We start from the raw sequence: 13,433 nt of genomic DNA, 5'->3' as shown, positions 1-13,433 counted from the left end.
CGCAGTCCAAGGTGAGTATCTCTGCACCCCTGGGTTTGTGGATGTTTAACTCATGCTGACACCATGTAGTCATAGCTTTTTTTTGCTAATACCAGAGTTGCCAAGCTGACTAAACTAGAGTTATCCTGAGTAATCCTGAAATGGCCCTTGATACATCAATGAGAAAGGATGAATGACATGCTTGTCTGCAGCAGCAGAGGGCTGGATCAAATGATCCAGCAGGTTCCTGCATTGTTTGTCTAAACAGTAATCCATGGATTTGGTCAATCTAAACCATTCATTTGAGTGGAGTTAACTAAAAATAATATGTTGAAATAAGTCAAAGAGAATACTCAAAAAATAAGTAATGATGGGAGAATATATCCTATGTTTAACCAACAGCCTGTTGGGCATGGGACATCTGTTTCATTTGGGACCTCTCTCTGTGGAGAAGCTTGGATGCATTTTTCTGACCTTATCAAAGTGTGGCTTAATTTCCATCTGTATCCCTCAGTCTCTCCTGGTGATGTCATACCACCTAGTGTAAAATATTAAAGTCATAGACACTGGAAACAAATTGTTCAGTGTCTTACAGGTGAATTTAATTAGTAGATTAGAGAGCCATGGTTGAGAAGTTTTTTTCTTCTGCCTAGTAATTATATAAATTATAGCTAATAATGACAGAAGGGGTTTATGAAAAGTTTGATGGTATTGGCAAAAGAGATTGAGGTCAAAAATAGTAAGGCCAAAACTAATGGGAGATTTTTGTTTGTTTTTCGTTTGTATTGTTTTCAAGTAATTATCATTGCAAATGTAATATAGACAAGCACATATTATCTTTTGTTTTTCCTTTGTCAGTATGACATGCACTGGATGGAAATTGCTTAACAAAGAACTAGTATGGAGAATGAGTTTGTAAATTACTGGGATTCTCCTGATGGCACCACTGGAGTCCTTGCTAACTCTAGTGATGCAAATGCTATTCATGGCATAAATGCTTGACCATAAAGCCATTCACTGCTTTATTAGAGCCACACTCAGATCTTAAATAAGTTAATGAAAATAGTTTTGTATAAATCTTTCTGCTTTAGCTACACTATGCCTCACCTTTTTTTTTTAGCTCAGTATAGATGTGGACTTTTCGATACAGCATACTTGTGAATGAGGAGCAATTAATTACATAATTAATTACCGTTGCACTTTATGTGGATTTTCTTCTTCCCCCCAGTCTTTCTGAAACTAGCTTATGGTCTTGCACTGAGAGGTGGTGGTGGAGCTGGCCAGGACTCTGTCCACTGGGGACAATGATCTTCAATATGATGCTTAATGTCAGAAATACAAAGGAAGATGTCCTTTGCATTCTGTGTGCTGTAGATGGCCTCAGAGGAAGGACCAGCTGTGGTTACTGTGCTAGATGGACCCCAGCGTAACTGACTTTTAAACTAATTTTTTAATTTTTTCATAGGAAAGTTAACCACCATCTCCATGTGCTTGTATTCTTATGTAGCATTCATGAATCCCTTAAACACTCTCCTGTCATCACCTTTTGTGTTTCCAGTTGCTGTTTAGAAAATGTACTTGATATGATTAATCACAACATAGCCATGTGTACATGTTAGAGAAACTGTAGAGGATTCTATCTTGTATGCTGCAACGTATTTATTTATTATCATAATGTATTAAAAAACCCAAACCAAGCAAACCCCACTACAACAGCAACAGTCCAAAATCAATAGCAGTTACAAGAAGGCCAAGAGAAAGCAAAAAATATATATAAAATTATACTGCTGTATTTTGAGATCTGGAGATCTTCCATCCAAGCTGGGCGGTGTTGCTCTCAGCATTGAAGAGATGAATTCTTCAGCCAGAACATGAATAAATAGTCTTACAATGCCTCTGAACATCTCAAAGGACAATACGTACATATTTTATTCAGAGGGAGAGTATGTTAAAAGAATGTAAAGGTTGTAAATTAATGTGAAAGTTGAGAAATGCTAGGGATCAAGATTACCTTGTGATAGAAGAGGTTTATTTTAGGAGATAGGAATTCTGAGGATGCAGGAAACACAGAGTTTTAGGGAGTGATTGTTGAACAAGTGGTACCACGGTGGGGTCAGGGTAACTGCTCAGTGTTGCTATCTAAAAGCAAGCGTAATTTTCTTAATTACACATCACACGACATTACACAGGATCGTTACCAGGAGACAGCCATCAGTCCAGTGGGTTACAATTGTTTGCTGTTAGTCTGGAGTTGGTTTTGGTGTTAAATAGTGGTCTAAAGAATTTATTTCTCTATATTATTACCCATCCTGTACTGAACACAGATTTATTGAGGCGATTTCCTGGGATGCCGTTGCTGAAGCATTTTCAATATTTGCACTTGACATTATTTTGGCTATTACTTATAATATTAAATAATTATAATATTAATATTACTTATCATATTAAAGCCACAGGTGATCTACACAGGCCTCATAAGGGATGGAGACATAGAGATTAAACCTCAGATTGTTAGAATTTCTGCTGCTATTGAGTCTTCAGGTAAAGTTCCAGAACTACAGTCTTCGGATTCCTTAGCTGGTAACAATTTCTGTGCTCAGAACAGAAATGGCAGAAATAGTCCTTGTAAATTGAGGGGAAAGTTCAGAAGTATAAATTGTATTTATAAATTCATATGTGCCTAGTTGAGTACATATTCTGTTTCTTAAAGGTAGCATAAATAATATTGATTTATTATATGGCAGTCTCATTTATTTAGAGGTTTAATCTTGCAGTGAGGTGCCTACTCAATTTTCTCTTTGATTTTCTCAATTTTGGTTGGTATATTGGCTGCAAAGACGAGCTGGTATTGAGGTGCCAGGTGTCTATCTTTTCTCCTTCTTTCCTTTACATTTTTGGTTAATTGATACGGCTTAAGTGGCACAGAGTAGAAAAAGTTTCACCTTCAAGTGGGGGATTTTTCTAGGATGCAAGAAGTTCTCGTCTCCTGAGGAGCTATACAGTGGATTTTGCAATTGTCAGTAGGATGTGGGGAGAGCAGGGGGATGCGCCTGCACCTCTGGGATCTCAGAAGGGGACTGTGTGTGTCCAGGTATCTAGAGAACCAGAACAGGACTCTCTCACACTTTTTCTGCATTCTCTGAAGCTTGCTTTTTGTATTTGTCTCCCTCTTGCTTACAGTTAAAGTCATGCTTGATGGGAGAAAAATCTTCTAGTGCAGAATTTACCACAGTAATCTTTTTAGGAGCATCTGGTTTTGTCCATATAGTGCAATTATCTGCTGACATTAATGTGTGTTTTTCCCTATGACCCCCATTTCTGACTAAAAAGCTTTTTCCATTACAACACTTCATTGCTCTGTGTTCTTTAATATCCAAGGCAGATTACTTGATAACATCAATTGATTCCTTAGGGTGCTTTTCCCCTTGTGGCTCAATGCCTGAGTCCCTACCTCAATTCTGACTGCGTATATACTGTCACAGGCAATACGGCCTTGATGTGGGAAACTTTTGCATAATTTAAGTTATTGCCAATTAACACAAACTTCCAAACACTGATTCTGGGTATTGAGAAAAAAGAAAACCTGAAGAACTAAACAAGCACTTAAGTAAATGCTTTTCCTCCCCCTTTCCCAGTCTCAGCTTAAGCGAAACATCTTTTCTCCCGTCTTCTTAGTCTCTGCTTGCCTTGTTTTTGCTGCGGGCTGTGCTCCATCATCCCCATTGCTTTGGTGCGGCAGCAGGTGATGCGGGAGGTTGGGGCTGTGTGTGTAATGGCTTCTGTCTAACGCTCCTCCGTGCTCCTTTCTGCTCTTCCTCCAGGCTGTTGCTGCTTCACTGCAGGTCACCCTGCTCCGAAGTGGAGCTTATCTGTGCATGGACTGATGGGGCACTCATGCAAATTAATTGGAGGCTTATGTGTAAATTAATTTGGTGTCAATGCATTAACTGATTTGGCACACATGCATAAACCAATGGGATATTCATGCATAAGATAACTGGGTGCTCATGCATGCACTAATTGGGTGCTTGTGCATGCATTAATTGGAGAATCATGCATGAATGTAGTAAACTCTGCAAACTGATGCCCAATATGCAAATAGAGCTTGATATATAGATAAATTGAAATAGTCATAGATCTAATTCTTAGGATTTGTCCTGGTAACTTGCTTTTTTACACAGAGCTCAGACAGCTCCCAATTCTGGTTATTAATCAGTTTGGACTTGCTATTGTGCTGTAGCTCCACATAACAGGGTGGCAAGGTGATAAAGCTGTCTTTTTAGAACACATCTTTCCAATTCCTTTGAAACATTTGTTCTTTACTTAGCTAATTGAGACTAGTTCTTCCTTATTTTGCTACCTGTTTTGCTTCTCATTCAGGATTTTCTCAAGTCCCTTTGTAAAGCATAAGCTACAATTTTGTACATCACTTGTTCCTCTCCTTTTCCTATAATGACTTGTTTAATGTCTGTGCCATCAGAACCGTTTTCTTTGCTATGGGTTCATCACTGCAAGATCTGTATGTTTTCACTGCATCCTTACACACCCTTTTCTGTACAAACTAAGGATTCAGATGATCTGTTTCTTTTAAATGTAATTGATCGACATTCTTACAGGTTTTGCTCGGTGAGCACAAATGCAGCCACCTGCATATCTTAGGTCTACATTCTTTATTTGGTGATCAGCATTTTTAGTTTGTCTTTACTTTGTTGGCTTCAGCTTGTCTCCAAGTGCTCTGTCAGTGCTCTGCATCTGAGCACTGCTCTCGTGCGTGCCTCCTCTGCCAGGCCAGTGCAGGCAACACTTCTGCAGAAACTCAGCCAAGCAACCACCAGTCACAGAAAACTCTTCTTCATTCCTTCCAGAGTGAGGCAGGGCTAAACACCAAAGTCAGGCTTTTCACTTTACACTGGCAAATTGCAAGCAGTGGTGGGTTTCCTTTTGTTCTTTGTCTTGTCCATCTCTCTTTTTCTCATTACTCCAAACTTGAGTATCCCTTTATAAATCTTTTCATATCAAAGGAACCATCAATCGACGGTCAGACAAGGATTAGAGGGAGAATGAAAGACACTTTTAGAGCCTTCGATGTGTGTGTGGTCCATGTCTGAATGCGCATCCCTGTTTTAAACTGATCTGTGGGAAATAAGCTTTCAGGTTCACCATTTGTTGACCAAGCTGGTTTTATAGAAGCAAAAGATTTTAAAAAATCATATTTCAGAGGGAAAAGAAATGCACTGGTTCACACCACCCACACAGGTAGAAAGGTTTTGTGCTTTGTCCTTCAAGCTGAAATCGCTGCTTTGTCAGAGCTTTGCAACAAGTAAATGCTGTTGGCCCAACTGTGTGCTCTTAGGCAATGCACCAATATTGATGTTTTGTCCCTAGGTAGCCTGCCCAGCCTTCATGTTTGAACTGATGATTCCATTAGTGGACTCCCTGGAGAGATCTCCTGAGGTTTGAGTTGGTTTATGCAACCCATGACCTATTTTCTGGTCCTGATCATGCCACTTACCCTTGGAAGTCAGATCAGCAACGTGTCCATGTCAGCCCTCTTTCTCTGAGGAATGCTTACAACATCTGTTGACCATCCTTAATAATTCCTATGGTCAGCATGGGAGTAAAGGGATGTGCTGGAAGGCTACATTATTCAACAGTAATTCCTTGTCTCATAATTCTCAGTTCTCCCCTCAATGCTGCTGTATTTCATTTCTCTTGTTCTCAACATTTGTTTTCCTGACCATAAAATGCTCTAATTTGGAGACACTAGGTACACTGGAACTTACACAAATATAAGCTGATTGACAGATCATTTTGTCTCCTTGTTTCATGGGGGTATGAAACTATCACTCTCCTTCTTTCTGACTGTTGCAGTTTTTCAAAAGGGAAAAAGATGGCAATGAATTTTTCCCCTTTGTTGATCAGGAGAAGAGTTGTGCCACGCAGTATTTCTGTTGTGTCATGACCATTTTTCAATATGAGCAAACTCCACAGTATTTAAATATGCTAGAAAGAAAAGAAGAGAGATTCCTAAAATATATGACTTTATTTTCCGTACACACATAATTTAAAATGTATGAAATATTTGTCCTTTGGAAAGGAAAGGAAGGTGGCTTGGAAACCCCTTATTTTACATTTTTTGCTATAGTTGCAGGATAGTATTTTGTCGCTGGCTGTGTTTTCTTTGCTGAGCTAATGAGGGTGGGGACTGTGTACTACTTCAGGCAAATGCTTTGAGCGCTGAGCACTTTGAAGAGATTAGCCCCATTGATATTCCCTTCATCTTTGTTAGAGAGGAATGCTTCCTTCCCTGGAGTGCAAGAAGATGGACAGCTATTTAATAGAGCCAGCCTTTTTCAAGTAGATACTGTAGTACTAAATATTCCCATCCCACTTGCCTGTGTATACCCAGCATAAAAACAACGTTCTGGAAGCCAGGGTTGTGCCTCATTAGAGCAATATATTGACCTGCTAGGGTTTTTTTTGAGGACCCCAGGTTGAATAGATTATTATCTGACTGGTTAAATGTTACTCTTCAACGAGAAGCAACAGTTTCAGCTGTTCAGGCAGTCAGCCAAAATATGGTGATGAGCAAATTGTTTGTTCCAAAAGTAAATGAAGGGAATGTCCACATGATTTTTGCTGTCCTTGTGTTAAACTAACAGAAGGTGAAAAATGGAGCTTTATGCATCCCAAGTGGGGCATAACTGATCAAAATGTTGATTCTCCAGCAGCTATCCACAAGCTGAATTAAAATGGTTTGCAACGAGTTGGGCTTTTTTTTAAACTAGGAACAAGTCTTAAAAAATAATGTATTCAAGATTTCATCTCTAGCATTTACTGCTTTTGTAACTTTACTAGGTCCATGTGTTCTGTTTTATATTTCTTGTTTTTATTAATTCCAGTTTACAGAGTGCCGCAATTAGCAAATTCCCACTTTGAATGTATTTACAGTGATTGAATGAGAACTCTCACTCAAACTGCAGAGCTCCATCTCAGGCCTGGCTTAGATACAAGAGCTTCATCTCCTGATTAACTTTTTCCTGCAGACAGTCAGAGGTAAGGACCTGTGAAGGTCATCACAGCCTTTCTTCCATGAAAGCTCTTCTTAAATATTGACAGCTGTCCAGATCTTGTGTTTTGAGTAAAGCATCTGTTTTGTATGTATAGAAATGAATCAATACTGCATTCACCATTCATATCCAGTAATAAAAGAAAGGTATTTTTGAAATAAGGTATGATATTGAACAAGTATTTGTGTGTACTTTCTATGTGTTTAATATGCACTGTAGAATAGCCATGGAATTCTCTGCCAGGGACTGGCTAGGTCAGGGAACCTGTAAGGGGACAGTGATTTGTATCTTCATCACTGTTGAAATTAAATATATTTTCATCACTAACCAAGAGTCAGTAGTTAGTTGGCAGCTTTGTGAACCAATCCAAAATTGTGTTGGGAGCATAGAACATGCTGATGGAAATAAGAAATTGTACAGTTTTGTTTAAGGGAAGCAAATACTTAGAAGGAGACAGAGTCCACTGTGATTACATGCTTTGGAAAAAAAATAATCCTTGTGACAGTTTAAGTAACTCAAGGATGTTGTTTCAAACTTAAGGATAATTTAGGTAATTTGGTCTATTTACCCACCATTCTTTTCCCTTTCAAGAAGCAAAATTCATATTTTGAATGAAAACTTTGAAATGTCAGACACCTTCGCTTAAAAAAAAAAAATCTATAAACCAATCTGTAAACAGTATTTAGCTTTCCACTTTTTGGGGGTGTAAAAACTATGCCCGTCTATGTTGAGTTTGAGTAACACACTTTCAGTAACTCAAACCCTACATTTTTATCAAACTTGCTATTTTTCCCATATTCATTTTTAAAAGTAACTGAACTCTAAAAGAAAATTTTTCACCTCTGAACACCTATATTGGATTACCAAGAAAGTTTTAATTCCTTGAACAGCATTTCCACTTGGTAAATGAAATATATATAAATGAGCTAGTTCTTTTCAGAACTTGTAGAGTGGCATCTCTTTTCAAGAAAGACATCATCTTTAAATTGAAAGTATGTTGTCCTTAGTCTTTTTTAATTTTTATTTTATTGACAAATTGTCACAGGAGCTAAAATGCATAATCATCAATAGTAAGTGATCCATGGGGCTATGCAAAATAAATTGATTAACAATATAATCTACATACAGATGTCCTAGGAGTGCTTGTTATTTTTTATGAACCAATCTGGAAGACTTGCTTGCATTTCATGAGCCAGGTAGAAAAAAGTTGAGCGAGACAAAGTTCAGAGAATCTCTGCAGGTATTCTGTTGCTGCTAGCAGACAGAAATGGCTGAAATGGTAGTCTAAGGTACATGGAAAGGCATCATGTTTACTGAACAGGAAAAAATGCTAAAAATTTGCTCCTACCACAGTATCTGCCAGCCTCTGTTTGTCAAGCCCGCATGCCAACAAAACAAACCCACTGGCTTAAAATGAATTTGAAGCCTGAGACAAAATCCTCTTTGTCATGAAAGCGTGATTTTCATTTCTTTGTTTTTAATGTCATTCCACTACTAAGCAAATCATGATTTAGATGCCTTTGAGGCATTTACCTTATGCTTATGCAGAACTATTCCTCAGAGAAAATTGGGTGCAATTTTAGGATTAGATAACTGACCTAGGACTGAGTGCAAAACTTGCATATCCACTTTTTCCAGATGGATGTTCACTAGGAAGCCTTCAAACTGCTCATAAATATTGCCCATCCTTTTGTAAAGGCTCACACCAGGGAGCACATGGTCATTTCCTGGGCAGAAAGACATTTTTGTACTGAGACTTTTGAGCAACAAAATAAAGTATTTTAATTCCCTTTCTTTTTATGTGGCCAAATACTATACACTATGACGGTGACTGAAGAAATAACGAAGAAAGGAAATTCTATCAACAGCCTCCAAAGCCTGACTTGGATATTTGCACTTTTGTTTGTGTTGGGTTTTTTTCCTCTGGAATGAACTTTCTTTATTTCTTTGCCTCTCTTTCAACTTGTGAAAATATCTTTTATGTAGAGCTGTTATCTGAGTATTACATGCTCTTGGTGAGTAGGGTAAAATCTACATACCTGTAGTCTTTCCTCTCTAAATGAAATTGAGTGAAAAAAGAAAATATGTTGGGTTGGTTTTTTTCCTTCTAGAATAAAGCAAAAGAGGGATTGGTAGTGATGAGGGAGAGTTCTTTAGTGTTGGGTTCATGCCAACAGTAATTCCCCTTTTCACATTTTATATTATAAATAAATATGTGTGGAATACCTCAGTGATCCTCCCCAGAAATCCAAGAGCAAAAATGGAGTGTTTCTGGTTCATATCAAAGGTTTTGCCAGTATTCCATCTCTGGCAGTGGGCAGGAGGTGCTGCTTAGGGAAAATAGATAAAACCAGAGCGAGTAAACACAGAGGTTTCTCTGCTACTCTTCTCTAGTGCCCTGTGGATTAGGACCTCCCAGAGCAGGGGACCTCATGCACTTTGTCTGGTGTTCATGGACCTCTCCTCTGTTAAAAATGTCTCATCTTCTGTTTTGAAACTTCTTTATATTTCAGTTTCCAGCAGATCCCGTAGCAATGATAAAGTAACCCGTCTTTGCTTTAAATCTCTTAATGATACATTCTGATTCTCATACTGTGAGAATTATTGAATAATTGTTCCTTGTTCAACCTCTTCATGCTGACGCATCTTCCCCTACTCTCTTTGAGCTGAAGAGTCTGTGTCTAATCTCCCGGATACATAAGCCATTCCTCATCTTTCTTCATTTGTTGCCCTTCTATAAATCTTATTTCGGGTACATTCTTTTAGGAACAGAGGAGAGGGATGAGGCCTGTATGACCTGTTTAAGATGTGCTTAAATCATGGTTTTAAATAGTCTAATGAGATTTTCTGGTTTTGTTCTCTAGCTTTTTTTTTTTTTTTTTTTTTTTTTTCCCCCCCCACAATAAATATTGACATTGTATCAGGCTGATGTTTTCAAAGTATCCACAGTGGCTGCTGAGATCTCTCTCCTTAAAGACAAAGGATAGTTTACAGTTCACATTGGATTTCTATAATTAAGGATATTTTTGTTCATTTGAATAGTTTTGTGTTTTTCAGAATTCAGTTTCATCTGCCACTTTATTACTGAATTCAGTAGCATCTTGAGATTCTTCAGTGAGTCTGTGAAATGTGCTGTCATCTTGAAAAGCATGAATAATTTTATATTATCAATGAATGTCACCTCAATATTCACCTTTCCAACCTTTAAAAAAATATTTAGTGAATGTGCTGACTAGCACAGGTCCCAGAATAGATGTCACAATCTTCGGGTAATCTGCTGCTGTTTTTTACTGACTATGTCCTATTGGAAAGTGCTTTTCTTGTTTGTTTTTGGTTTTGTTTTTTTCCCCTCATAACTTTGGTTGTCAACAACCTTTGGGAATTCAAGTACCTTATGTCAGTCAAGTCACCCTTATTCCTATGTTTCTCATCACCATCAAAGAACTGGAGCAGATTTCTGATGTGTGGTTTCCTGCTCTAAAAGCTACAGCAACTCTTCACTATGGTATTACATTTCTCCATGCATGAAATAAATCCATTCCTTATTATACAACTGAGTTTATTAGACGTCTGAAAAATCAGATGTACCAGCTGACAGCTTCTCAAGTTCATTTCAGAACTTGCTTTAATATTTGCCCCTTTCCATTCGTCTGCTCCTTGGGCCCCAGGTTAAGCAATAGGTCTCATACTTCAGTAACAATTTCAATTAATTTCATATTATTTAAGGTTTTATAAAACCTCTGTTTGAATACTTTCTGATTCTGGCAAATATTTAATCACTCTATTCTAAGGTTTTGGACTTCTGTTCCCTGTTAAAAAAACAAAACACCCTGACCAGGGTATGACTCAGGAGTTTAAGGACTTAACCTTTAAGGGAATGGATGACTATTCTCAGTAAAGGAACGTGTCAGCAATTCCTTCAACCAAAAACACCTACCTGTATAATATAAGATGTTTTGGTTTCTCAGCTGGATGTGCATCTAAAGTTAGACAATGACATTAAAGTTGGATTTTAATGTCAGGAGTTAAATTGTTAGCATTGTCCTTGGAGTGCAAGATTCATTGAATTTGAGAATTGCATTGTGCATTCCATAAAAATGGAGAACTTAAAACATAGTCTGTTAAATTCATTGCCTTCCCTGGTTTCCTTGCCAGAACTGTAGGAGTAGCTGAAAACAGCCTTTAATTCAGGATCATCCCTTTCTGTATTCCAGACTGCAGTCACAGCTGTCTACTTAAAACTCTAATATACAATTATGTGTATTTGGCTAAACAGGTCTTTCCTTACATCAGCAGAATTAGCCCTTCTCCATTTTGTGTCCAATATTTGTGGGTTTTTTTAATTTTTATTGTGTATTCTTTTTCCTTCAATTTCATACACTAGCCAGTCAACCTGAATGACATTGGGAATGCTTCTGATAGTATAATGGGCATTTATAGCAGTGACTGTAATTAATGATTAATATTTTAGCTGTGCTTGCAAGCTAAGTTTAGGCACTGGCAGAAAAAATTGTTGCCTAGAGTCATTGGCTGATGGACCAGCAAAATAACGGGCTTCATTTAAGCAGATGAACCCTCTGAGTCACAGCATAGAGATGGCAGATCCGTGCCAGTGCTGGCCTTGCTCAGCGCTGTGGCTGAGAGGGCTCTTCCACCATCTTCCCTGACCAGCTCCAAGTGCCAGGACTGAGCGAACTCCCTGTCTTTACAAACACACAGCCTCCCCGTTAGATCTTCTACATCTGATGTGAAGCATTAGAGTCTGGGACAGTTGAGCCTTATGATACAGATATTGTGATTGATGTAAAGTTCTTGTAATTTTTAATTATGAATTAACAGATTTATTATAGATTTTTCTTAACATATTTGTGTAAATTTGTCGACAACTCTGATTCTTGATAGAATGTTGTGGGAATGGTAACACAAAATCAAGGAAAACAACGTTACTGAGTACAATAAAGACTCCTTTGCTGGCATCAGAGCAACACATATGGAAAGGAAACAGGAAAGGAAATCAATAAGGAGAACCAACCCCACAGAAATTATTAAACATTACCTTGCTCAGAACCCCACAGCAAAAGAAAAAAAGATGCTTTCCTGAAATATCACCCAACGTCTTAGGTGGTAGATAGACCTAAAGTTTGGAGAGAAGACTGACTTTGTTTACTTGGAGGTGCTGAGCATCCCATGGCATCACATACCTTCTGCAGCAAGTTCTCTGTGGCAAGCTAGAACTCAGTGCACCAGGGTAGACACATCTTCAGTCTCAGTGGTCCTTTCAAGGGAAGACAAGCCTGAGCTTCAGACCTCCATAGAGGATTTCTTCTTGGCTTCTGTCATACTGATACAACATGCTCTGGGTTGCTGTTACTATAGTCCAACCTAAACAGCTTCAGCCAGCTTCTGTCTGGCAGTCACCATACTGTCTGTCCAGGACATTTTTGGAGACATTGTGAAGGACCCAACTAAGAAGATACCATCTGAATGCTGCTCCAGGCTACTGTGCTTGTTAGTGATTCATTAGGTCAGACATCTCAGCTCAGTGCTGTTTTTCAAACACAGCTTCACTAGGAGTACTAGTTTAAAATTCCTCTGTGCATGCACGCTGCCAGCCTGAGGGCTCTTGGGGCTACCTGCCTCAAACTCTTACACTATTCAGGGACTTGGTTACATACTTTATAATAATTCCTTTTCATTCATTGCTCATTTGTTTTCTGTTATTATTTTCCTTTTACTGCTATAAAAGCTTTTCTGTTCTTATATTTGATGTTCGCTTCTGTGATTTGTCCTGATGTTCTCTGTGATTAAGTTTTAGTAGTACTGAGGTGAATGTCTAAATAATTCAGTGGAATGGATCCAAAATGACACAAACTGGGCATCTTAGTAGATGAGAGCCCAATCACACCCATTAACACAGAGCTCACATTCACCTTATGTATAAGTACGTGCAGATAACAGTCCTTTGGCTCTGTACAGTTTTGCTCTTAACATACATATTCACAGTCTGTTTGGGCTTTTTAGAATTATGTACCAAGGGCTGGAGAAGGAGGTTTTATTACTGGAAATTACCCCATTAGGTGTGTGAAACTGTTCTTTGCGTAAAGATGTGGCAGAGTGGCCATTAGGATCCTGCCATTGTAAAATGGTAGATACCATGCTCCCAGTCAAATTACTAGTGTGGCTCTATCAGCTTCATTATAAGCACTGTTGTACCACGTATGCATGTATTTGAAGTGTGCTGCACTCGACTTCTCTCTAGTGTCATCTGAATGGTTCTTTTCTTACAATTTGTGGAGGAGAAGTGAGAACCATCCCCCAATACTGCCTGGCCATCATCACGGAAACACGCTCGTCAGTATGTCCTCTCCAGAAGAGGAACACCTG

At 38.4% G+C, this 13,433-nt stretch overlaps 1 protein-coding gene across 1 annotated transcript in view; it reads left to right on the top strand.

Moving 5' to 3' along the window:
- The window catches only part of SPAG16 (sperm associated antigen 16), a 417,235-nt gene that overhangs the window by 309,817 nt on the left and 93,985 nt on the right, over positions 1-13,433 (top strand).

This window comes from Athene noctua, chromosome 7 (assembly GCF_965140245.1).
Source record: "Athene noctua chromosome 7, bAthNoc1.hap1.1, whole genome shotgun sequence".
NCBI classification, from domain to species: domain Eukaryota; kingdom Metazoa; phylum Chordata; class Aves; order Strigiformes; family Strigidae; genus Athene; species Athene noctua.
Note: the sequence above shows the minus strand (reverse complement) of the source record. Positions and strands in the feature narration are given on the sequence as shown.